At 40.0% G+C, this 25,657-nt stretch overlaps 1 protein-coding gene and 1 pseudogene across 1 annotated transcript in view; one reads left to right on the forward strand and one right to left on the reverse strand.

Annotated features, from left to right (window-relative positions):
* ZSWIM6 (zinc finger SWIM-type containing 6) overlaps window positions 1-25,657 on the reverse strand; it is a 192,763-nt gene that overhangs the window by 142,700 nt on the left and 24,406 nt on the right. The window lies entirely within an intron of this gene.
* Window positions 10,485-14,361, forward strand: LOC129513544 (membrane-associated tyrosine- and threonine-specific cdc2-inhibitory kinase-like; annotated as a pseudogene).

Raw genomic sequence — 25,657 nt, forward strand, 5'->3', positions numbered from 1 at the left:
TTAAATTTAACTGGCTGAGCCACCCAGGCGCGACAAATTAAATTTAAATAAAATATTTAAAAAAGAAAATGTTCTTTCTGTCAGATCACACTGCCTTTTATTATTTTTCTCATCACTATGCTGTCCCAAGATAGTTACACTTCCACTATAAGCATCTATAAAGATGGTTTAAAACCGGGCAGCCCCAGTGGCCCAGCAGTTTGGCGCCGCCTTCAGCCCAGGGTGTGATCCTGAAGACCCAGGATCAAGTCCCACATCAGGCTCTCTGCATGGAGCCTGCTTCTCCCTCTGCCTGTGTCTGTGCCTCTCCCTCCCTCCCTCCCTCCCTCCTTCCCTCCCTCCCTCCCTCTCTCTCTGTCATGAATAAATAAATAAATTCTTTATAAAAAATAAAATAAAACTTAAAAGATCCTAAGCATTTCCCTGACAGCCCAGCAGTACACACTCGTTTGGAAGAACTCCTTTATTTTTTTTATTTTATTTATTTATTCATGAGAGAGACAGAGAGAGCAGCAGAGACATAGGCAGAGGGAGAAGCAGGCTCTACACAGGGAGCCTGATGTGGGACTTGATCCTGGGACCCCGGGATCATGCCCTGAGCCGAAGGCAGATGCTCAACCGCTGAGCCACCAAGGCGTCCCGGAAGAACTCCTTTAAACACTAAAATGCTTCTATTTTTGCCACTTTCAGTGAAAAGCTTTCTCAAAATAATTAACTGCCTTATTTTTTTTAAAGATTTTATTTATTTATTCATGAGAGACACAGAGAAAGAGAGGCAGAGACACAGGGCAGAGGGAGAAGCAGGCTCCTCACAGGGAGCCCGATGTGGGAATCAGTCCCAGGGCCTCCAGGATCACGCCCTGAGCCAAAGTCAGATGCTCAACCGCTAAGCCACCCAGGCACCCCTGCCTTCTTAAATGTAACATATTAACCATCACTAAATAGTAAGTGTGTTACATCAAGTCCATGGTATCATACTATTTGGGATGAAAGACCACACTCATCTTATAAATCGAAGGGGACATGACAACATAGTCAAACCTCATGACTGCAGGATCTCCCTCATAAGATTCATCTAAGATAGAGAGCCAGTGTTTAAAACACGAAGAAGAAAAAAAAAAAAAGGCCATTTACATGTAGCTCAATGGATCCAAAATTTATTTCAGCAATTTTGGGAACACAAAGGTTCCAACATGCCATCTAAATTCAAAGTCACTCCACCAACATTTGGGCTTCTTCCCAGCAAAGAGAAATAATACCCATCAGGACCAAAATGGTCACCTGTAATCTTAACATTTCTTAAACCCTGTTGTCTCATGACTTCATATTCAACTGAACAACAGTAAAGCAACTGTTCAAAATGCTGTGCTGGAGTGGTAGTATTCTTTTACCCTTGTGAATCTTTCCTCCCTGCCTAGACTCTCAGAGCTATGTACACTTTTCACTACCACACTTGATCTAAAAACTATCATTTGGAAGACTTTCTGTCAAGAATGATCAGAGATTCTCTGTTGCAGCAAAAACAACATTTTAACAGTATAAACCTGATCCCTATCTGGCAAATTTTTAAGAGATTTTATTTATTTATTTATTTATTTATTTATTTATTTATTTATTTATCTATCTATCTATCTATCTATCTATCTGAGAGAAAGTGAGCGAGAGAGGGAGAGAGAGAGAGAGCGAGCATAAGCAAGGGAAGGAGTAGACGGGGAGAAGAAGGCTGTCTGCTGAGCAGGAAGCCTGAGGCAGGCTCAACCCCAGGACGTCAGGATCATGACATGAGCCAAAGGTAGACACTTAACCCACTGAGCCACCCAGGTGGCCCTGGCAATTTTGTTAAGTATCATTAAAGTGGTAGTTTTTCCATCAGTCTTTCTGAAGACTTTAGCATTTGTTTCATGTTTTCTAAGTAAGATGATTGTATTACTTGAACAGTCCCAAAAGCCACTGGCATGTGTAAGAAAAAAATTCTTATACATCATTAAGTACAAGATGAAAAGAAGAAATGTTACAATAACATTGTTATGCTAGTCATCAACCTTTCCAGGCCTTCACCTACTCAAAACAGGGTCATGAATTCACTTATGACTACAGCCAGCTGCTAGAGTGAAAAAGCCAGCCAGCCACACTGCCCTCCAACTCCATCCTCTGCTTGTCACCATTCCCCCACCTCCCAAAGCTGAAGGTGCAGTTCCAAGCTGCCCAGATCTTTAACCTAATGGGGAGGGGACACTCCTCAGCTGCCTAGTCTCTCTGCTGACTGTAGTTATTTGAGCACTATGCTTCAAACTTGAAAAGAAAAAAATTCTAAACAGAAACAAAATATAGGTTATCTGAAACTTTTTTAAAAATAAGATAAACTCATTCTTACATTGTAACACTAAATTATACTTTCAAATAATAGTCTCAATCAGTAAGCACATTATTTTCCCTGTGTGTCCATTTTGGACACACTATTTACTGTACTTATTTCAAATTAAGAACTGCATCCATTGATTTGAATTTAGAGAAACTTTACCTGGAGGAAAACCTCCAGAAAGGTGTTTCGAGGTTAAAGAAATTATACTGAGCATGTTATTTGAAAGTAAAACCAGTATGCTGTTTAAAAATAAGTCTATCAGGGCTCCTGGGTGGCTCAGCTGGTTATATATCTGCCTTCAGCTTGGGTCATGATTCCAGGGTCCTGGTATCTGGCCCCGCATCAGGCTCTGGGAGCCTGCTTCTCCCTCTCCCTCTGCCTCTCCCCCCTGGCTTGTGCTCTCTCTCTCTTGCTTTTGGATACCCTCTATTTCAGTTCATTGCAAATTAGCTCTTTAACTTCCTATTTACCCCCTCACCAACCCCAAACATTAAATTTCTTCACAGAAGGCATCTTAACTTTACTGCTTTTGGTATAGCACTTTTAGGAAACTGGGGGGAAAAATGCTAGAGAAAGAGAGAATTGTTACCTCTCTTAGAGTCCAGTTAATTTTGTCACTATCTGCTGTGTAACTATATGAAAGTACCTAATCACAAATAAAAAACACATCTCAAGAGTATCAATGCTGATGGGAGTGTCAAAGGCAAGGGCAGTAGAGTACTCACATAATCCCTTTGCAAAAATATCAGAGAAGAGTTGAGGTGGAAAAGGATTATATCTCTTTCAGCTCCAAAATACAGCTGTATATTCTGGCTATTTTTATTACCAAAGGACTGCTAACTCTAGGCAGAGTGAAGGAGAAGGTACGTAAGAGAGCAAGCAGGACCAACCACCACCAGACACCCTTGTCTATCAAATAAACAAGATGCTACTTAGTCTTGGCTGCATTCATCTGGAACAGAGCAGCTTTTGGCCTGCATTCCAGTTCTCATTTTCCTAAGCATATCTGTATCACTCTACTTTCTTTCCCTCAACAAAGAACAAAAAGTTTAGCAGGTGGACCTTCACTGGTGTAACACATGTTAGTTATAACCAACTTCATCTGTTATATGGAGAAAGATATCTGCATTCCACTTCTCCATGAAAAGCCCTACTAAATTTTACATTTGTTTGGAATGAATTGTATTGCATTTATTTAGCAGTAAACTACGTAATACACTGTGATGGAGAGATCTACTCACTCCACACTGCAGTGATGCCTCAACTGCTAAAGAAAAACAGTCCTTCTCATGGCACTCATTTGCTATATGCAGTTCCAGCTGCACAACAGGGAAAAATATATTACTCTGATGATCAAAGACATAATACACTGTGTGCTGGTATTCTACAGCCAAGAGGCCACATGTCACAGACTAGAACAAAATAAACTGCAGCAACTGTCTGTTCACCACTGAGGCATGTGTGTGCCTTCCTTCATGCTTTAAAATGAAGCCATGACATCCATCACAATGTTAGTTACTTTGAGCTCTTTGTCCAAGACATGTGTACCTAACTCTAAATAAACTCAGTATCATTCACAAAAGAAAACTCTGGAGAGGATTTTCACTTTAAAAAAAAAAACTGCAATGGTATTCTTTACATATTAAATCCTGCAATGACTCACTCCATAAGGAGCAGTAGAAGGTGTTTATGAACACACGAAAGAATTTGCGCTTGTGGTGGTTATTCTAAAGTAGGGACTGGTAATTGCCGGCACAAAAACCAAAGGGAACAAAAGTCAACACTGAAGAAGACTTAATGGTCAGTGCAGAGAGGTATATCTCCCTGGTCTCCAGCCAACATGTTCCAATAAACAAATATTTCTTCAGTACCTACTAAGTGCCAGAAAATCCTAGCCAGCTCAGCATTTCCTGCACTTCCACCCAGAAAGGACTCCTGATGCAATACACTCCATACCCTTGGTTTTTGTCAAGATCTGAAGTCCTAAAAGCTGGAAATGGATATTACAGTACTAGTATTTTCAAAAATTAGTTTTATATATAGTAGGAAAACCATCCTACAGATGCTGTTAGGAACATTTTTCTGGAGCTCTACTTTTATGAGGAGATTTAACTACTTACTGGATGTCCAAATGCTGGGAATCATTTAAAGCTCTACAAAATCTAGTGTGAGGATAGTGATAAACAGAACAAAATAGTTCCAAAGCTATTTAAAATCATAAAGAATAGAGATGCCTGGTGGCTCAGTGGTTGAGCATCTGCCTTCAGCTCAGGGCGTGGGATCCCAGGACCCTGGGATAAAGTGCCACATCAGGCTCCCCACAGGGAGCCTGCTTCTCCCTCTGTCTATGTCTCTGCCTCTCTCTGTGTGTTTCTCATGAATAAATAAATAAAATCTTTAAATATAATCATAAAGAACAAACAAAGCCATTGTTTCATCTTAAACATCACACAAAAGGGGCTTGACAGTTTTGTTTGCTATCAGATGTAACTTGACATTTGTGTTGCTAAGAGTCCTTTTTCAAAGTGTACCCATACTTTTAGTTCTTTTTGAGTAGCAATAACTGGATCTCCTACGTGCTGTAGGTCCAGGACATGCTAATAACATCAAGATGCATCTAATCATCCTTTCATGTTTGGTGTATCACCAGAGTGGAAAATTTTTTGTAGCGGGACATATATTTTCTTGGGAAAATATTATATATAGGAAGGTTCATATCGCTTTATTCTAGTGTTTACTTGATATTCAACAAGGGTGGGTCCAAATAAAATCTATTTCTCTTAAAGATATCCCTCACAAGGCAAACACCAATGAAAATGAAAAATCCCTAAAAGAGCGGTTTCTCAGACATATAGTAGGAAAAAAAAGTTTCCATTTTTTGTGGTATCAAATTATTTTTGTCTTCATACCGTAACCAACTCAAAACAAGTCAAAGGACCTTCTGGAAAAATGAAAATGTAAAAGGCAATGCATTACTCGACCACAAGTAAATCCTTACAATTTTAAGAGGACAGTATACTTCTGTGCAGTCGTTTAGACCATAGAGATTTAAAAGAAAAAAGAAGCAATAAAACACACTTCACAAATCCAAAAGGTCAGACAGAAAAAGAATTCACCAGACAGAAAAAGAATTCCTTCACAAGGTCTAACCCAAGAAATTATAACAAGAAATAACATTTCTGAATTGATAAACTGAAGATACAATGTTAACTTCTCAACTGTTCTACATCTACTTTTCTAATTTTTATTTGATTTTTATTATGATGTAAAATTGAAAAAAAAAATTGAAAGCATGTGCTTGCCCCCCAGCTTCTCTCAAGGACACTTAATGGTTTCTTGTGAATCCTTCCAAAGATGCTGCATGCACATACATAAAAGCAACATAAATGCTGGTATATTTTTATTCTCCCCTCTATTAAAATGGCAGCATAACCCACACCATTTTACATCTTTTTTTTTCATTTAACAAATACCTACATTACTCCGTATCAGTACAGTTTTCCTCATTCTTTTTTACAACTGCACAATATTCCATTAGGTGGATGGACCATTAATTTATTTATTATTTAGTCAGTCTTCTGTCTGTAATTTATTATTTAGTCAGTCTTCAGTCAATAATTCAGGTTGTTTCCAATGTTTTGCTTGAATATACTACTTCATTTCAATTTAGCATAAGCTAAATTCCTGGATACAGAACTGTTGGGTCAATGAAGTCTGTACATTTATAATTCTAACGTATGGGGATCCCTGGGTGGCGCAGCGGTTTGGCACCTGCCTTTGGCCCAGGGCGCGATCCTGGAGACCCGGGATCGAGTCCCACATCGGGCTCCCAGTGCATGGAGCCTGCTTCTCCCTCTGCCTGTGTCTCTGCCTCTCTCTCTCTCTGTGACTATCATAAATAAATAAAAATTTAAAAAAATAATAATTCTAACATATGCTGTCAAATTATCCTCAATAAATAGTGTCCCAATTCATAATCCCACCAGCAACCTATGAGCGTCTTTCTCCACACCTATGCTAACAGTGTGTTAAATTTTTATTTTACCAATGTGATGGGAGTTATTTAAAGTGGTACCTAACACAGTTTTAATTTGTATTTCCCATAAAATGAACACCTTTATATTTAGTGCCATCTGTAACTCATTTATGGAAAATCTCCATACATCCCTTTGCTCATTTTTCTACTGAATTGTTGGTCTTTTTCTTATTGATGCGTAGAAAAATTTTACATATTAAGAAAATTTGCCTCTAATCTTTGGTGAGTAAAATGATTTTTCAATTTATCTTCTGATCCTGCTTGTGTTAGTTTTTAATATGCAGAAACACTTTTTTTTTATAAAGTCTAATTTACCTTTTCCTTTTCTTTTATTGCCTCAGAGTTATAAAGTTGGAAAAACCCTCTTCATTCTAAATTGTAAAAAATTTCTCTCTTATTTACTTCTATTTCTTTTGTAACTTTGCTTTTTACATTTAAAACATGATCCACTTAAAATTCATTCCGGTCAAAGTATGTATTATAGATTCCACTTTATTTTCTTTTCCAGTTGGCTCCCCAGGTATGCCAACACCATTTACTGAATAAATTTCATCACTGATTTGAGATGCCAATTTTATCATGTCCTGTGTGTTTTGGGGTCTCTTTCCTGTACTCCTATTTTATTTCATTGATCTGTAGATCTATACATGTGCCTTCATCACACGGTTTTAATTAATGTGGCTAAATAATATCTTTCAACATCTTCTAGGGCTGGTTCCATCTCTCATTACTTTTCTTTTTTAGGATGTTCCTGGCCATTATTGTATGCATGTTTCTATATTAATTTTAGCATTTGTTTGTCAAGTTAAAAAAAAAATCCCGTTAGAATTTTTTTGGGGGGTTACTTCTAATTTACAGACAAAGTTAGGGAGCTTATTTACCTTTAAGAAACCACCTCAATAGCTGGCGATTTTGTTCCACTGAGTCCTAATGGTGTGATTTGAGACTTAGTTAGAGCATTCATATTTCATATTAGCATGTCCCCAATCACAAGATAATGGTCATCTTCACAGGTATTGGTGGTGTCTGGCATTACCCTTCCTCCTACAGACACAAGGGTTATATGAAAAATGTATGAATGCCAGAAGTACTGCTAAAATAGCACATTCATGGAGTTTATCCATAAATTAAACATATATAGGAAATTATTCCATGGTCACATGTTTTCTTAACATGGAAGCTAAAGACACAAGTGTAAAGACCTGAAAAAGACCTCTACAGATGATCCAGACCAGGTTCTAAGCAATCTTTTCTTCAAAACATATCACTCCTATCATAATGGTTTATTTTATGGACTGTTTCCTAATTTCCCATTCAAAGGACACTCTAAATTGGAAAATCATGTCTATTCTACCCCAGCATTCCTATGGAATTGTTACCAGATGTACATATATCTTTTACCATCATGTAGTTGGAAGCAAAAGGAATGATGGATGGAAGCAAAAAGTTGAGAGAAACAGTATTTTATATTAACATTTACAAAATTATAAACACCTTGACATACACTATCTCATTTGATATACATATGCATATGCCTAAACATGAAAAATACATAAAAATGAAGAATAATTGTATAAGCAGTATTTTAAAACCAAAATATTCATTTCTACTATATCTTATAATTTTAATGCTACAAATCTTAGAAATCAAAAGAGAAACATGTTCTCTCTGCTGAAAGATGGGGGGAACAAGATATAAGATTAAAGATGTATGCAGGGCCTGATCACAAAGAGCCTTAAAGACAACAGTAAGAATTTTAGACTGTAGCCTTAAAGAAATTTAAATACACAAAAAATATTGACCACAGCTGCTTTTTAAAAATTATCTGCATACAGTATAGAGGATGGGTTATTTGTAGTATGGCATAGGAAGGCAGAAATGGCTATAGCAATGAACCAGACTGGTAATGGTTGGACTTAGGGTAGTAGCAGTAGTGATGAAGAAAGGATTTGTTTTAGAGATACTGAAGAGTTAAAAATGGTAAGACACTGATGACTTAGGAAGTAAAGACATCCAGTAAACAGACTAGACTCATAAGAATAAACATTTCAAGCAGGTATGTGTACTTTTGAGAGTAGGTAGGTAAGAGTAGGAAAAGGGCCCAAAAAGAGAGGTAGAAGGCGACCCAGCAAAGAGGAGTGGAGTTAACCAGAGAGGCAAGAGGAAACCAGGAGGGCTTAGATTTATAAAAGTCAAATAAAGACTATGTTAACAAGAAAGAGCAGTCAGGCCAGCTTCAGTGGGTGTTGTTCAGCTGTCAAAAAGGATAAAGTGAGGCAGCCCGGGTGGCTCAGCGGTTTAGTGCCACCTTCAGCCCAGGGTGTGATCCTGGGGACCTGGGATCAAGTCCTGTGTCGAGCTCCCTGCATGGAGCCTGCTTCTCCTGCCTGTGTCTCTGCCTCTCTCTCTCGCTGTGTGTCTCTCAAGAATAAATGAATAAAATCTTAAAAAAAAAAAAAAAAGAATAAAGAATGAGAAGAGTCCATTGCATTTAGTTATACTGGTATTCTTAACAACTACAGCTTGGGTGGAGTGATGGGACAAAGACCAGAGCATAAAGGACTGAAGAAAGAAGTAGGAGGTGAAGCAATGGGAGTGTTATCACTCTTTTAAGAAATCTGGACATGTAAAAAAAAAAAGAAGAAGAAGTTGTTACTGATGGAAAGAATGAAGTGGGAAGGCTGAGTGTCAAAGGAGATTTTTTTTAAGATTTTATGTATTTATTCCAGGGTGGGGCAGGGGCAGAGAGGGAAAAGAGCAGAGGGAGAGGGACAAGCCGACTCAGTGCTGAGCAGAATGCCTGATGCGGGGTTCGATCACAGGACCCGGAGATCTTTACCTGAGCCAAACCAGAGGCTTAACTGACTGAGTCACCAGGCACCCCAAAGGACAATTTTCTTTTAAGGTGGGAAAGTCTTCCCTGTGTTTCAACAACAGTAGTAAGTCTTCCCTGTGTATGCACAACGGTAGTAAGGAAAAAAGAATATTCCTTCCTTTCCATAATGCCTCCAAATTAACAAAGGAAACAGCTTGGATTGCTGCTCATTTCTGGGGATGGTCTGTCTTTAAGGTAGTGAGAAATATTAGCCATCAAAAAATGGAATTTATTTGCTCCTAAAGATAAGGTCTCATAATATCAACAAAAAAAAAAAAACAATAAATCTCTAAAAAAGAAAAAAAAATCAATCCAAAAATCTTTTATGCAGACATAAAAGAGTTCGTAAAAGAGAGGTCTGCTTACATTTAAATTTTAACAGAACTTTAGGATGTTTGCAACAAAAGAGAAAATGGAATTAAAAGTTTATATATATTTCCTATGTTCAACCACTACTCAAAATAATCACATGAAGGAAAATAATCTGTAAATCCAATAGGTCAACTTCCTCTGATTCTTCCACAGATTAAAGGTTTTACAGATGCCTTGAAATAAAAGGAAACTGATGATTTCATGAATGGTTTGGTTATTTACACCCCTTGAGGCTAATACACAGCACAACTAATGGTTTTGCCTTGAGGCAAGAGATTTAACATATTGCCCTCCTAATTGCTCCCTGGACACTACACAAGGCCACGTGTTTCTTAAGTACAGATTCCTATATAAAACCCACCTTCAGAAAAAAAAAAAAAAATCAAAGATAAATATCTCACCAAATACTCCTGAACCAGTAAAATTGTTGTTAATACTCAAAATTTAACAAATCACTATATCAGACATTAGCTGATACAGTAGCTGATACAGCTAATAAAATTCTGGTTCTCTGATCTGGTTCTTTTCTAAAATAAAAGTGACTTAAGTGAACACATTAACAAACTTCTGGACATTTAGCTGTACTACAAATACAGTGCCAATTTCAAAATTTCAAATGGGAGAAACTTCATTTATAAGGGCTGAGAATATAAAATTTTGGTAAAAGATAAAATAATTTTTTAAAGGAGAACAAAAACAGAAATAAGTTTTAAACTTCTAGAAAGGTGAAAAATATTCCCTATATTCAGAGAAGAAATCACAATGGAAAATCATTTAAATTCCTAAAAATTAAAAAAATCTTCCAAATGTCCAAAACAGGCAACTAAAATCTTGGCAAGATGACAGCACCTGCCCAACACTGCCGACTCCTGAAGGCAGGTAACATTTGTCTCCAGAGTTCATGCTCTCCACCACTGTGCCCCTTTATTCAATCTTAATCAACACGTGAAGGGGATAAGAATAAAATTCATGAAATAGGAAATGTGACAAATAAGCAAACATATCGGAAAATATTTAACTTCCTGAGTAACCCGAAATTTTCACATTAAAACAATAGGTAGTAACTTGTCTTGGGCAAACTTTTGATAATTTGCAAAATTGTAAAAATATACAACCACAGTAATATCTAGAACTGGTAACTGAGGTGTGAAACTGGCAAGGAATTGGCCAATATGCACAAAAAGCCGTAAAAACATCCACATGCCCTTTGGCCCAGTTTCTTCTCCTAAAAGTCCACTTTTAGAGTTTTTTCTAAAATTCTAATTTTTTCCAACTTTTCATTTTAAGAATAATTGTCCGAAAAACATCTTTGTGTCTATCTTTGTGTCCCACTCCAAGGGGGAAAAAATTAAAATATGGACAGAGTAGAAGGCGGTGCTTGCTACATAGACACAAAAAGAGCTGGATACAAAAATGTGCATTAGATGGAAACCCTTTTTAATGCACAGAAAAATGCAAAAAAAGGAAAACACTAAAGCTGAGTACGGCTGGTCAATGTGATGGTACGGAATTTTCTTCCCCACTATCTTACAAAAATTCCAAAATGCAGTTTAATTAATTCTATTATGGGATCCCTGGGTGGCGCAGCGGTTTAGCGCCTGCCTTTGGCCCAGGGCGCGATCCTGGAGATCCGGGATCGAATCCCACATCGGGCTTCCTCTGCCTGTGTCTCTGCTTCTCTCTCTCTCTATCATAAATAAATAAAAATTAAAAATAATAATAATAATAATTACTTCTATTATTTTAATAAAGCTTTGAAAAATGGGTGATCCACAGACCTTTTGCAAATTTACAATATAAGAACAGAAATCGAAGTGTTCTTTAAATTCTTCTCCCAAAACTGAAAAAGTACAACAATAAAGATGTGCTACATTGTTACATATGATCCAAGTTCCACTGTACAGAGTTTGCAAAAAACGGCTGATTGTGAGCTTACTTAGGGCCTTAGAAGTTATTTCGCTAGTAATTTTACTTTAAATGCAGTAGGAAAGCCATTTGAATTTTAAGCCGGTGTGTTTTATTATCTGATTTATGCTAGTCTGTCCATGTTTTACTTTGGTTTGGTGGTTTTTTTGGTTTGGTTTTGTTTTGTAATAACTGACATCCTAAATACTTAGCAAAATCTTTGCTGGAAAAGAAGTACTTACACTAAGAAAGAATTAACTTCATTAGATAAAAATCATATTTAACAATATTTTATTTATTTTTTAACAATATTTTAAATCTTAATAATGTCTCCTCTACTAGCCTGGCAGTTCCTGAGACCACAGGAATTTTATCTTAATTTAGCAGGGTGGCTGGTGCTTGCACAAGCATACAGAGCTATGCTTGAGGAGGGGAAAATCTAATGTCCCCTAAGTCAGGATAATCACAAATCACAACTCATGTAAGCACACAGGCTGTCCGAATCCAAAGACACCTATGTACAGTATTAAAACATTTCTGAAATAACTGAATGTGCCACCCAAAACACTAAACCAAAAATTTCAGCCAAACCTCCACGTCACCTAAACCTGACATGAGGAAGACTCAGTTCTAGCCAACCATAAATGAACACATTTATTACAAGAGACTTTGAGAACTGTCTCTTTCAGTTACTATATAAAATGGTGGTTAATACAGAATGCTCATTTACTAAAGTTTAATCCAATGATGAAATTATTTCCTTCTGCAACAGTAACTTACACTTTCACTTACCTATGCCCAAAGACCTTTTGATTGTTGTATGAGAAATTCAATGGGGAATGAGAGATTTAGCTCCCCAAGAACTGCCACATTTATTACTAAAACCACTGGGTCTTCAGATCTTAGAATACAGGGATCTATATCCAGTACCCAAGGAAGAGAAGCCGTATCGCTAAAACCACCAACAGACATTTGTATAGCATTTAAAAGCTTTAAAAAATCATCATATATAGAATATTACTGGATAGCTAAAATGTATCTAGACCTTTCTTTTTATAGCGCTCTCTCAAGGTGCTTCCTTCTCACATTATATGCCATCTGGCATTCCAATCAGCCTTTTAAGTTAAGCAAGGCAGGTATTAGATGATGAAACTGAGGCTCAGAAAGCTTAAGTGATTTCCCAAAGCTCACACAGCTATTATATGGCAAAGCAGAAAGTACACTTTGGAGTGAAGGACACTCTTGCCTGCCTCTCTGCTCCATGCCAGAGCTCCGCTCCCTCAGAGAGCTAGCCAACTTGCATCTTGTGCAGGCAATGTGATCAAAGGAAAACTTTATGATGACATCCCAGATACACATCCTTTCTTGGTAGCCAGCCAGCAGTAAGAGTTGTTTCATCTACTGACACACATAATAGAAAACCCACAGTTCTTTACCCAAAAGGCAAACTGGTAATTAAAAAGGTAAGTCTCCTACTGAGCAAAAGCCCAGACTTTTTTTTAAGGATTTATTTAAAAGTTCAGGAGTGAACATCATAAAGGAAAATCAAAGACAGACCTCTCAAGGGTTTTGTTTCCCCCTTCTTTTCTAATGTTTACATCAAGCAAAACATCTCAATATCTAAAATGGCAATGCCAATTATCCTTATTTTGATAAATGATGACCTCTTAATAAGCATTAACACTTTTTAAATATTTTAAGTGAGTAATATGTTTCTAGAATTTATTAAACATCTATCTTTTTAAATATAAAGAATTACTGGTGCATCTGCTGGGAATCATTAGTAACTGTATTTTATATAAACTATAGTAGCTAACATGTTTTAAGCTCTCAACATGTGCTGTCGAGAAATAACTGGGTTATTTACATATAAAGTCCCACTGAATCCTCACAACAACTGTAAGTACAAACAACTTTAAAATCTGTAGAGGCACCTGGGTGGCTCAGAGGTCTGCCTTTGGTGCAGGTGGTGATGCAGGCCTGGAAGGCCTGGTCCACCTTGACGTCAAGCCTGCCAACATCTTCCTGGGGCCCTGGGGCCGTTGCAAGCTGGGTGACTTTGGGCTGCTGGTTGAGCTGGGTACCTCTGGAGCTGGTGAGGCCCAGGAGGGAGACCCCCATTACATGGCCCCTGAGCTGCTGCAGGGCTCCTATGGGACAGCGGCCGATGTGTTCAGTCTGGGTCTCACCGTGCTGGAAGCGGCATGCAACATAGAGCTGCCCCACGGTGGGGAGGGCTGGCAGCAGCTTCGCCAGGGCTATCTGCCCCCGGAGTTCACTGCTGGCCTATCTTCCAAGCTGCGCTCTGTCCTCACCATGATGCTGGAACCTGACCCCAAGCTGCAGGCCACCGCTGAGGCCCTGCTGGCTCTGCCCACGCTCAGGCAGCCTCGGCCCTGGAGCATTCTGTGATACCTCAGCCGAGGGTGGGCCCTGTGGCAGGCCCTGCTTTCCTTGCTGTGCTGGCTCTGGCATGGATTGGCTCACCCTGCCAGCTGGCTGCTGCCACTGAGCCCACCAGCCACTCCACCTGGCTCCCCACCCTGCATCCTCCTCCTGGACAGCAGCCTCTCCAGCAGCTGGGATGATGACAGCATGGGGCTCTCACTCTCTGCAGAGGCTGTCCTGGCCAGGGCTACTGGGAACACCTCCACCCCCCGCAGTGGCTCCCCCGCCCCCCAGAACAGGTACACACTGAGGGATGTCCTGGACCTGAGTGACATTGACTCCGAGCCCCCTCGGGGCTCCTTCCCCTCCTTCGAACCTCGGAACCTTCTCAGTCTGTTTGAGGACTCACTGGGCCCAGGCTGAGTCCACAAGCCAGCCTTGGCGCTTTTAACCTTTTAGCCACCCCCCCCAATCCTCCTGGAGGCGGGGTTCCCTCTGGGAACTCCACTGGTGCCTCCTGCCTACCCATGTCTAATAAAATGTATTTGAATCTTGGGGGAAAAAAAAAAATCCTGGATCCCCAGGGGGAGCCTGCTTCTCCCTTACCTATGTTTCTGCCTCTCTCTAGGTCTCTCATGAATAAACAGATAAAATCTTTTAAAAAAATGAAAAGTATCTACTGTAGTATTTTATAAATATAGAAATGGAGGCAATGAACATTGTTAACAAGTCATAAAGTATCCAAACTGGAATTTGAAGCTGGAAAGTCTAACCACTACATTAGAACTGTCCGTGCTCTGCCTGTCGTCTTCTGGGGACTGGAGATTATGGGAAAGGCATGAACTCCGGAATCCGACTACCTAGGTTCAAATCCTAGCTTCCGTGCTTAATGAGTCTTGGAAAAGCTAGAGAAAAATCTCTCATTTTCTTGGTTATAAAATGAACATAAGGGTTGATAAAACCACTCTTGCATCATGCGCTGTTAGGAGGAGAGCATGTAACGCCTTAATAAACAGAACTGGCTCAAACAGAGGACTCAAAAAGATCAGTAAGCAATAACACAGTGATCCTTCAAGGAACAGTGAGGTGGTTGGGGCTTTGGTCCCACACCAAACGGCCTCAAAATGCTTTTGCTGAGTTCTTGAATTATTTTTCTTTTTTAAGGTTTTAAACTTTCTCAAGCTATCACTTTCTTGAGCTGCTAAGAGGCCTGTATGGGGTGCGCATCCCCTTCTCCCTTCCCCTCTTCTACACCTCCTTCAAATATACTGTAAACTAGAAAGCTAAATAGCCAGACTTTCTTAAATGATTTAAGACTTAATTTATTATTATTTATTTGAGAGAGCACACACACACGGAGTAGGGAGAAAGGAAGAGGGGGAGGAAAGGCAGAGAATCTCAGATTCATGCTGAGCATGGAGCCTGACACAAGGCTCAATCCCATGGCCATGAGATCACAACCCAAGATGAAACCAAGAGTTGAACCAAGCTCAACCACATGAGCCACCCAGGTGCCCCAAATGACTTCTAAGTAAGAATATCCGGGTTGTAAAGGAGGATTCAGGATCTCCTAATAATTATTTAAGAGGAAAAACTTCAGTGCTTTGTAACATCTGGTTTTAGAGTTCTGTTTTTGCTTATTCCGCTTCTTTGTAATTTTCAAGAGTGTAAGAATACTGTGTGTTTCAGACCTACAGAGGAGCAGGGTCTTGCACACTGGATGTGACTCTGCTACTATTACATCAAATCAGATACACAAGACAGTGAGGGATGGCAGCTGCAGGCTAGGACACCGCACTGCCTGAAACCGTCCTCAAAAGCATAAACAACCCTTTTCCTTTGGCTAAGGGCCAGGGGAGATTAGAGGTGACAGCTAATGTAAGATAGGCTTGGGGTCTGAGGTGCTGTACTGGAGAGGAACTAAGTCATCTAGAAAACTCCCTCATCTCAGACACATCTGTCTGCCTGGGGCGACTGCCAGATATTGGGGGGGGGGGGGGAGGCTTGACACAACAACTTTTCTCCACCTCAACCCAGTGCTGTGTGCACATGTCTCTAAAGCAAGGCAGCAGAGAGAAATGGCTCCAACTTTTAGTGATGGGCCCATTAGACAAACTTAAGTATCAAAAACCACTAAGTGTTAGAAGAGAATATAATCACACTGTTTACTGTGAGACTATCTTCACTAGATTAAAATAAAAGCACACAAGGGAGGGGTGAAATGGAGGGGATCATACAAAATGTATTTAAGATACCTCAAAAATAGAAGCTGTCAAATCCAAAACAAAGTTTAAAATATTCCACTTTTATCACAGTAACTATATTCAGCACTACTGTATTTCTGTGTCATAGCACTTTAACTGCCATTTCTCAAAATTCAGCAAGTCATTCATTCCCTACCCAAGAAGCTGGTCTAGTAACTATTTATATAGAAACAAATACCTGTTTTTAACCTCCAAATCCTTCTTATTACCTATGTTTATGAACATGATATTCCACATTGGAATCTTTTAAAATAACCAGGACACCTGGATGGCTCAGTCAGTTAAGCATCTGACTTAATTTCAGCTCCAGTCACGGTCTTAGGGTCCTGAGACTGAGCCCCACGCACGGGGGTCCCCACAAGGTCCCTACGGAGCCTGCTTGGGATTCTTGCTCCCCGCCCCCATGCCCCCTCCCTCCATGCACTCTCTCTCAAAAAAAAATAAAAATAAAGTTCATTGATAAAATATGTTACATTCCAAAAGGCTAGAAAATATATAGGCCAGGGGTGAGCAAACTTTCTGTAAAGGGCTTTTCCTAGTTTACGTTTTGCAGGCCATAAAGTCTGTTGCAACTACTCAATTCTGCTCTTGTACCACAGAAGCAGCCACAGACAATATGTAAAATAATGAGCACGGATGTGTTCCAATAAAATTTTATTTATGGACTCTGAAATTTAAATTTCATATAATTTTCACATGTCACAAAATATTCTTTCCCCACCCCTCCCCCATCTATTAAAATAATGTAGAAGCCATTCTCAGTTTACAAGGTATATAAAACTGGTGGCAGGTCAGATTTAGCTGATGGACCATAATTTTCAGATCTTTGACACAGGTGACCCTAATATTCAAAAATGAAAATGCAAAAAAACCTCACCAACTGCAATTCTGAGATTAGGTTCCCCTCAAATCTAGAAGCGGTTGTGGGATAGTCCAAAGGTTAAACAATGTGCTATTGTGCTTCTGAATTAGAAAATAAGCTTTACAGGCCATTTAAAAAATACTGGCTCCTAAGTTAATACTAAAATGTTAAACAGAAGTGTGTCTTTGTAATAACCTTTAAAACATATTTGAGCTTCCCTCAAGAACGACTTATACCTCTGCAGTGTTCATATTATTAGCACAGTATTTTTAGATCCATGCTACTAGCACAGCTAGGGTCCCCCCCCACCGCATCCCTGCATAATCCCCACAAGTCAACTAACCAACCATTAAGTCACTATGCCAACTGTAAATTTCTTTAGCATGATATAAGCTATTTCCTAAAGCCTCATTAGAATAAACGTTGGGTGTAAAATATGAGAACACTCTTGGATCAGAGAGGAGGATTTTGAGAACATTGGATTAGTCAACCTTCTGTGAGCTTAGCAGAAGCGTGCAAGGTAAGTACCTATAAAATCGTATTATAGGGAGTTCTGTTACAGACATATTCAAAGCAGGTACGATATAATCCGTCAATTTCCACATGTCAGCAGGTGACTGAGAGCATCCTTACCAATTCTAACTAATAAACAATTCTGAACAACCAAAAGCTACTAGCTCTGATTCCATACTGACTCTCTTGAGGAGTTTACGTGGTCACTCTAATATCAGATAAATTTTTAAATGGGTGTTGTTGCCTCTAATGAACCTTTTCCATTTGCCTGGCCTCAGTGGACTCCAATCAACCACCTTCCCTGTGTGCAGTGCCCCCTGTGGAGTGGGAAAGACCGGTGCAGTCAAAATGAGAGGAAATAAGCTTCCTCATTTTAGCAGCACTGTTCAAGTAGATGTCAGAGAGCTGCTAAGTGGACAGGTGGTAAAAAACAGAGCTCTACAAGGGCACCTAGGTGGCTCGGTCGGTTAAGTTCCCAACTCTTGATTTTGGCTCAGGTCGTGATTTCAGGGTTGTCAGATCATCCTCACATCAAACTCCAAGCTGGGTGTGGGACCTGCTTGCGATTCTCTCTCTCCCTCTGACTCCTCCCCTCTCCCTCCCTCTTCCTCTGTCCTCCCCTCCAACCTTGCACACGTGCTCCTGCTCTTGCTCTTTCTAAAAAAAAAAAAAAAAAACACAACAGAGCTCTTCATCAAGAACCTCAGGGGAAAAGGGACAACAAACTGGAACCAGAGTGCTTTACCTTGGGTATCTGAAAGACACTGATTCGCCAGGAAGAAACATATTTTGCTCTGGAATACCAAAATCTCCTAAGCATTTGAAAGAAAAATAAATATACACACACACACACACACACACACACACACGCACACACACACGTGTGTGTGTGTATGCCTGATGACATTTGTTTTGGACCTGGGAATTCTGATTGGTTTCACTTCATAACTTTTAAAAAGTTTGCAACTCCATTTATCCAGATCTTGCTCAGACAGGGACAGGGCAAAACTACAATTTCCTAAGAGGGTCATCCAGCTGGTGGTTAGATTATTGGTGACCTCGCTAAGACCAGACAGTCCAAGAAATTTTGGGCTCCTGAAACAGAGAAAAGCAAGGAATCTGGTCAAGCCTTCTTTCATAATTAACTATCGCACTCTACATATTTACGGTCTTCAAATAGGTAGATAGACTTCCCACAACCTGGAATATGCCTAACACATCTAGTGGCTCTAGAAAAGTGTTTCCCAAATAGTAGGACATCATCCATTAATTGAGTAGATGCTTAGAGACCAGTGTTGTGGGTCAAAAGAACATCTTCAATGAAATGAAACAGAATACTTTTGAAAACATCAGCAAGTATGTCATGTTTTAAAGGTAACTGCTGTCTTTGTGAAACTTTTGTTCCTATTATTTACAGTAATATATGTGTGTACATGGCTGTGATGTAGTTTCTTACTGGGCAGGAGTGGCAGTCTTAAAATGGCTTGAAATACCTGCCAAAGTTAATAGAAATAAGAGGTAAATAAGCAACCAGGACAGCAGTCAGACCTGGAAACAAAAATTGGTGAGCCACCATCACTTGGTGGCATAGAAGACTTGGGGGATGATTGACACCATCTAGGAAAAGAACACGAGGCAGGAGAAAAGAACCCAACCTCAAACCCTGGGGACATCAACAGTTAGAGGTCCGCTAAAAGAAGAACCAACTAAACCAAATAAAGGTGTGGCCAGGGAGCCAATTCCCCCTGCAGGCTTCCTCTAAAGCAGGGGAAGCCAGTAAAAAAGTCAAAAGAAGAGATATAAACCTTTCAATTTCCCATTTTTACAGAATAAAATGTGAAAACGAGGAAGGGGCTGGAGGATATTTATGAGTAAGGACGGTAAAACAGATTCTACATAACCTGGAAATATAGTTATTACTCTAAGGATATAGACATATCTAGGAATACTTAGCTAAGTATTTTGTGTTGTGTACTGTGTAAATCAAAAAAAAAATGTAGGTACCCACCTAAACCATCTATTTGCATGTTTGAAGACAAGATATGGGCGAATCATATGACAGTTAATCATTTTAGGGTTGTCCACTGACTTTATAAAGCTATCAAGACACACTGCAGTGAATCTTATCTTTAAAATATATTTTTCAGGGATCCCTGGGTGGCTCAGTGGTTGAGCGCCTGCCTTTGGCCCAGGGCGTGATCCTGGAGTCCTGCGATCGAGTCTCGCGTAGGGCTCCCAGCATGGAGCCTGCTTCTTCCTCTGCCTGGGTCTCTGCTTCTCTCTCTCTCTCTCTCTCTATGTCTATCATGAATAAATAAATAAAATCTTTTTAAAAAATAAAATAAAATATATTTTTCACTATCTTCTTGCAAATCGCAGACTAAATTCCTTCCCAAGAAAGGGATTCTTAATAATCTTGGAAGCACATGCTCTCAACAGAAAGTATAATGGAATAACAGAATTGCCCTTTGTTTAGACTGGAGTTGTTCCAAAGCTATTACTCTGAGCCCCTGTCAATAAAAGCCACAGACTCTAATGTTCTAGGCAGCAGCCTCATTTGGAGGTAATGGGGCTCCCTTGCAACTTATATGAAGATCTATCATCAGGACTACTTTAAATGCCTTTGCCCTACTTCACAACTTCTACAAATAACACGTTAGTACTCTTGGTCTTAATAAAACAGGATGTTTCCTAGAGTGGGATGGCAACTTCCTTTTTCAGTATTAGAAGCAACTACAGCTCAGGACAACCAGTGTGTGACAGAATCGGAACGATGGTCCTGAAATGGGTCTTAAAAATTATCTTGCCCAGTTTCTTCATTCAACAGACAAGAAAGTGGGGGCTTCACCCAGGCGGTCCAGAGGAAAAAAACATGGCTGTCAGAGCAAATCAGAGGAGGGTTTCAACCCCACTTCTACTACTGGTTCATTACAAAGAGTCAGTTTTTCTTCACCTGTAAAAGAAGAGTAACAACTGATCTCACACAGGAGAATTTAAATGAAGCAATGCTTCTGAAGCACTTAGCACGGGGCTGACACATGGTAGGTACTAGAGCGAGTCTGTCTCCTTCACTCACCCTATTCTTTTCCTACTTGCCCAGGGCAGAGCACAAATTAAGGAAGGCCCTGCTCTGACTTGCCTGTGACTTCACAACACACAAAGGAAAAAAAAGGCCACAAGAACTGTCTTTTTTTTAAGACTTTATTTTTTTGACAGAGAGGGAGAGAAATTAAATGCGCTGCACATGACCAGAAGGGGAAAGCAAGAGGAGAGGGAGAAGCAGGTTCCCCCACCGAGTAGGGAGCATGATGTGAGACTAGATCCCAAGGCCCGGGGATCATGACCAGAGGAGGTAGATGCTTAAACGCCTGAGCCACCCCGGCGCCCAGGCCACAAGAACTATATACTTGTGGTTTTCTTTGGTTCTGATTTAAATATGAAATTAACATTAAGTAGCTTCCTATGAAATCCACACTGAAGGCAAGATATGGCAATGGTCTAAGAAATGAGAAAAGAAAGAAGAAAACCAAAGAGCCTCTGTCAGATATAGGGAAAATGAAGCAAGCCAGCACTGTAGAAATCAAGGTTGGAATTCCATATAAATGGATATCCGTATCAAAAGCCAGAAATAGATTAAAGATATATAGAAACTGAAATAACTCATCACATTGGCTATAAAGTCAATAGTGACCAAGAAGACAGAGGGTTCCAGAGGTTGAGTTTGTGAAAAACTGATGCCAGTAAGAGATATCAAAAGAAAAAGTAAGTGCAGAATAAGCAAAATCAATGGAAACAGCTGCTCATTTCAAGTGCTCAGCAATAAAGAGAAAAAGCAAATAATAACCATGTGTGGAGGCAAGATCAAAGTGCAGAGGCTAAGCACACACACTCTAAAACCAGACTAACCTAGATTCACATCTCAACTCTGCCAAGTCGTGGGCATGTGACCCTCTCTGTGACTTGGTCTCCACACCTGTAACATAAGGATAAAAACAGTACCCACACCGTACTGGTTATTTTTCTGTTGGTTCTCATCACTTCTCTGTATCACAAGGAGCTAGAAATCTATAAACTACATTTTCCAAACTCTCTTGCCAATTAGCTTCCTGTTGGACACTGCTCATGGGAAACAGAGGCAGGAGACTGCAAGGTGAAAGAAAGAAAGGAAAATGTCTTTGTTTCCTGTTCCTGGTGGTACCTCCAAAAGTAGCAGCAGACAACCACAGGCTCCAGCAGCATTTTCAGTGGTTCCAAAGCAGCAGAACCAATTAACATCTCCAGCAAATCTGTAGAATATCCAGTTTATGCAGCAGCTGTCTGATAGCTGATTAACATCCCCTTCTCCTTTTTGTTCCTCCCACATTCATCTGCACACATTCTCTCTCTCCTTTTGCTCCAACATCCACTCCTCCAACACACACCTTTTTCTTTTTGTTCCTCCAGTCCTTCCAGTCTCATTGTAACTTTGTCTTTAGTATCACTGTAATGCAATTCCCTGCATTACTCCCTCTGTGCTTAAAACAACCCACAACTGGGTTTTCCTGACTGGACACTGGACACTAACCGATAACACCTACTTTTTATGACTGTCATGAGAACAGAAGGACTTTTAAAATGTACTTAGGAAAAAAAAAAAGGTAAAATGTACTTAGATCAGAACCTGGCACTTTGGGGATCCCTAGGTGGCTCAGCGGTTTAGCGCCTGCCTTCAGCCCAGGGCCTGATCCTGGAGCCCCGGGATCAAGTCCCACGCTGGGCTCCCTGCATGGAGCCTGCTTCTCCCTCTGCCTCTGTCTCTGCCTCTCTCACCCTCTCTCTGTGTAACTCATGAATAAATAAAATCTTAAAAAAAAAAAAAAAGAACCTGGCACTTTATAAATGTTAGCAATTGTATCTCTGCAAGCATCTTAAAATCCACATGTCCAAAATCAAGTTCCTTGTCCCCCATACAAGACTCTAATTCTGAAAATAGTCCCAATCATCCTTTCCTTCATCCAGTCTCCAAATCTGAGTCACCTTTCTTCATATCAATAAGCAAAATCTACAGGATCCCAGGTCAAGCAGCACTCTGAATATCCATTCACCAAGGGCAAGCCCTTATTATTCCTTAAGTAGACTGGATCAATGCTTTTCCCTCCCCAGGGATTGATCAGCTTATAGGCTCCAGTTCATTCTACACTGCCCCAGGTAGATTTTCCTAGAAGGAAGAAGGGAGGTTTGTGATCATGTCACTACCAGTGTTGCCCAAGGTCCTGGGCTCATTCAATCACATAAAGGCCTTCAGGAGGCCAGTCCCCGCCTACTTGTTTAATAGTAGTTCCCACTATACTACTCCCTATTTGCATCCCCAAATCTTACACTCCAATCACATCAGAAATCCTTGGCATTCCCCAAACTCCCCCTGCCCTTTGCTTCCTCTCTACCTTTGCACAAGGTAATTCCTCCATACAGGATGCCTTCCATGTCTCGTTCCCTCGATAGAGCCTTTGCTAGAACCCTTCCACCTCAAACAGAGCCAAACTCCATTCTTCCAAGTATTCCACCAAACAATAACTATTATAACTTAACACTAGATGCTTGTGTTAGAACTTGTAAGTACTGAGTTCCTCTGGAGACTAGGACTCATTACCCCTTGAATAATGCCCTCCATACAGCAAGACATCCCAATATTACCAATGAATATTGTAAGAAATTGATATCTCACCTCTTGGGGCAGCCAGCTGGGGCTACCAGCCCAGGGGCAGCTTTTCTATAGTTTAAAACCTCCTGCCCCAGTGAATTGTACAAAATATTATTTTCTGTGTGTTCTGAGGTAAGAGGTTGGAAGCACTACTTTATAAGCATCCCACTCAGCACCCTTCACACAAAACAATAGCCTGGTCTTTTACCAGACCTCATGAACCACAACTCCTCTCCCAATTACAAATTGTAAATGGCAGCATTCCCTATTTCTAAGACTTAGAAGTAAAACAAAAACTATACCAACTCCTCACCTACCTGCAACGTTTTTTATTTTTGAAATATGAACACAAAAAAGTCAGTGAAGAAAGCACAGATCTTTCAAATATAAGAAAAATAGATGTTTCAGACTCATTTGCATTCAGAAATATTAGATTTGATTTTGGACCGTTAAACACTTAATTGGATTCTAAGACAGTCAACTGGAATTCAGAACATGGTGCCTCTCAAGGGGGGGAATTGTAGTTAGCTTCTTCCCTTCCATTTGTTATATATAGTAGTATAAAACAATACTGTTTCAAATATTGGCAGTTAAATACCTGCTGTCTGGAAAAAAACATACATTCATTTAAAACGATAAGGATCGGGATCCCTGGGTGGCTCGCTCAGCAGTTCAGCGCCTGCCTTTGGCCCAGTTTTGATTAAACTATCAAAGTCCCGGGATCGAGTCCTGCGTTAGGCTCCCTGCATGGAGCCTGCTTCTCCCTCTGCCTGTGTCTCTGCCTCTCTCTCTATGTCTATCATGAATAAATAAATAAAATCTTAAAAAAAAAGAGAGAGAGAGATTATGTTAAAAGGATAAGGATCGCATCACGACTTTTCGCAGAGATTCTGATGAGATCTTCAGTATCTTTTCAAGGGTTTACAAGTTTCAAGACACTACTTCTAACTTTACTTTGAAAATCTAAAATTTGCATCTTCCTTGTTACAGCTCCATCACTGTAATTGTCCTCCTCCTATCAACCATAGTTTAATCAAACTGAACCAACAAAAGAAAGAGGGAGAGAGGACAGGAAACCAAGGGAGGAAACGCAAATACTTGAGCCAAAGAGGACATACAAAATGGTAGAACTAAGCTCTAAGAAAGAAGTGAAAAGGAGAAATATGAAAAGAAAAACATTCAGGATATTCCAGAAAAGTTGTCAGAGAAACTGAGGAAACAAATTTCACACATTTACCACATAACAGCTCTAACAACCATGGACAGCTCTGTAACTCCTCAATAGGAACAGGACTAAAATAAGTCCTGGAGTAGGCAGGAAATAAGAACCAAGTCTTTCCAAGGTATACAGTAATGTTTCCCACACTCAGAGATGCTGGTCCCCTGAAAAGACTTCCCTGACCAACAGTGAATTTATAAAACGACATGTTCATTTTCAGAAAGCTAAATTTATCCCATTAAGAAGACTGTCCTCTATTCTGAGATTTCTTTTGGTATTAAAGTGACTTTAAAAATTTTTTAATTATGTCAAAATCTTGTTGTGTTTTAAAGTGTAAATACCAGGTGTCCCAGTCGTGGGCCTATTCCCAGAGATCTATTCTTTGAGAGCTCTTTATCTCAGGAGAGTTCATCACTACAAAACATCATTTCTCAGGCTCCCAGGTCACCTGGCTTTTCTCTGGGCTCAGTCTATGGGAAGCACGTGTGGAGAAATGATAGGTGGGAAGAAGGGAGGAGCCAGGATATTTCTCCCTCTCCTTCTCCACTTCAGGCAATGTTCCCAGGAATGGTTTCATTTCTTCCATGACCCCAGCTCCTACCAGAAGATTCTAATCTCAGAACAGCCCTGGCTCCCAAAGCTCCCATAACCCTACCACTAGTGGTACTCTTCTCTTCCCACTGCTGTTTACCTCTTGGTTGCCTCACCATCCTATATTGCTGTCTCATCTCCTCTGTCACAACCAGGAGCTTGTGTAACCAAACTCCTGCACTGAATTCCTATTTTAAAAATTGAGAGTAGTTTCCCTTTTCTTGGCTGAACCCTAACCAGTATATTAAGCCAGTGCTTCTTTATGTATGAAATCACCTGGAGGGGCACCTGGGTGGCTCAGTCAGTTAAGTGTCTGCCTTCTGCTCAGGTCATGATCACAGGGCCCTGGGATGGAGCCCCATGAGGCCCCCACATCAAGCTCTCTACTCAGCAGGGAGTCTCCTCCCTCTGCCACTCCCTACCTACCCCCCAGCTCATGTTTGCATGCTCTTTCTGAAATAAAATCTTTTTTAAAAATAGATTAGATAGATAGATAGATAGATAGATAGATAGATAGATAGATAGATAGATAAAATCACCCAGAAGGCTTATTAAAACCGAGGTTCTGGGCCCCACTTCCAGAGTTTCCC

Source organism: Nyctereutes procyonoides, unplaced genomic scaffold (assembly GCF_905146905.1).
Source record: "Nyctereutes procyonoides isolate TBG_1078 unplaced genomic scaffold, NYPRO_anot_genome, whole genome shotgun sequence".
Taxonomy (NCBI): Eukaryota; Metazoa; Chordata; class Mammalia; order Carnivora; family Canidae; genus Nyctereutes; species Nyctereutes procyonoides.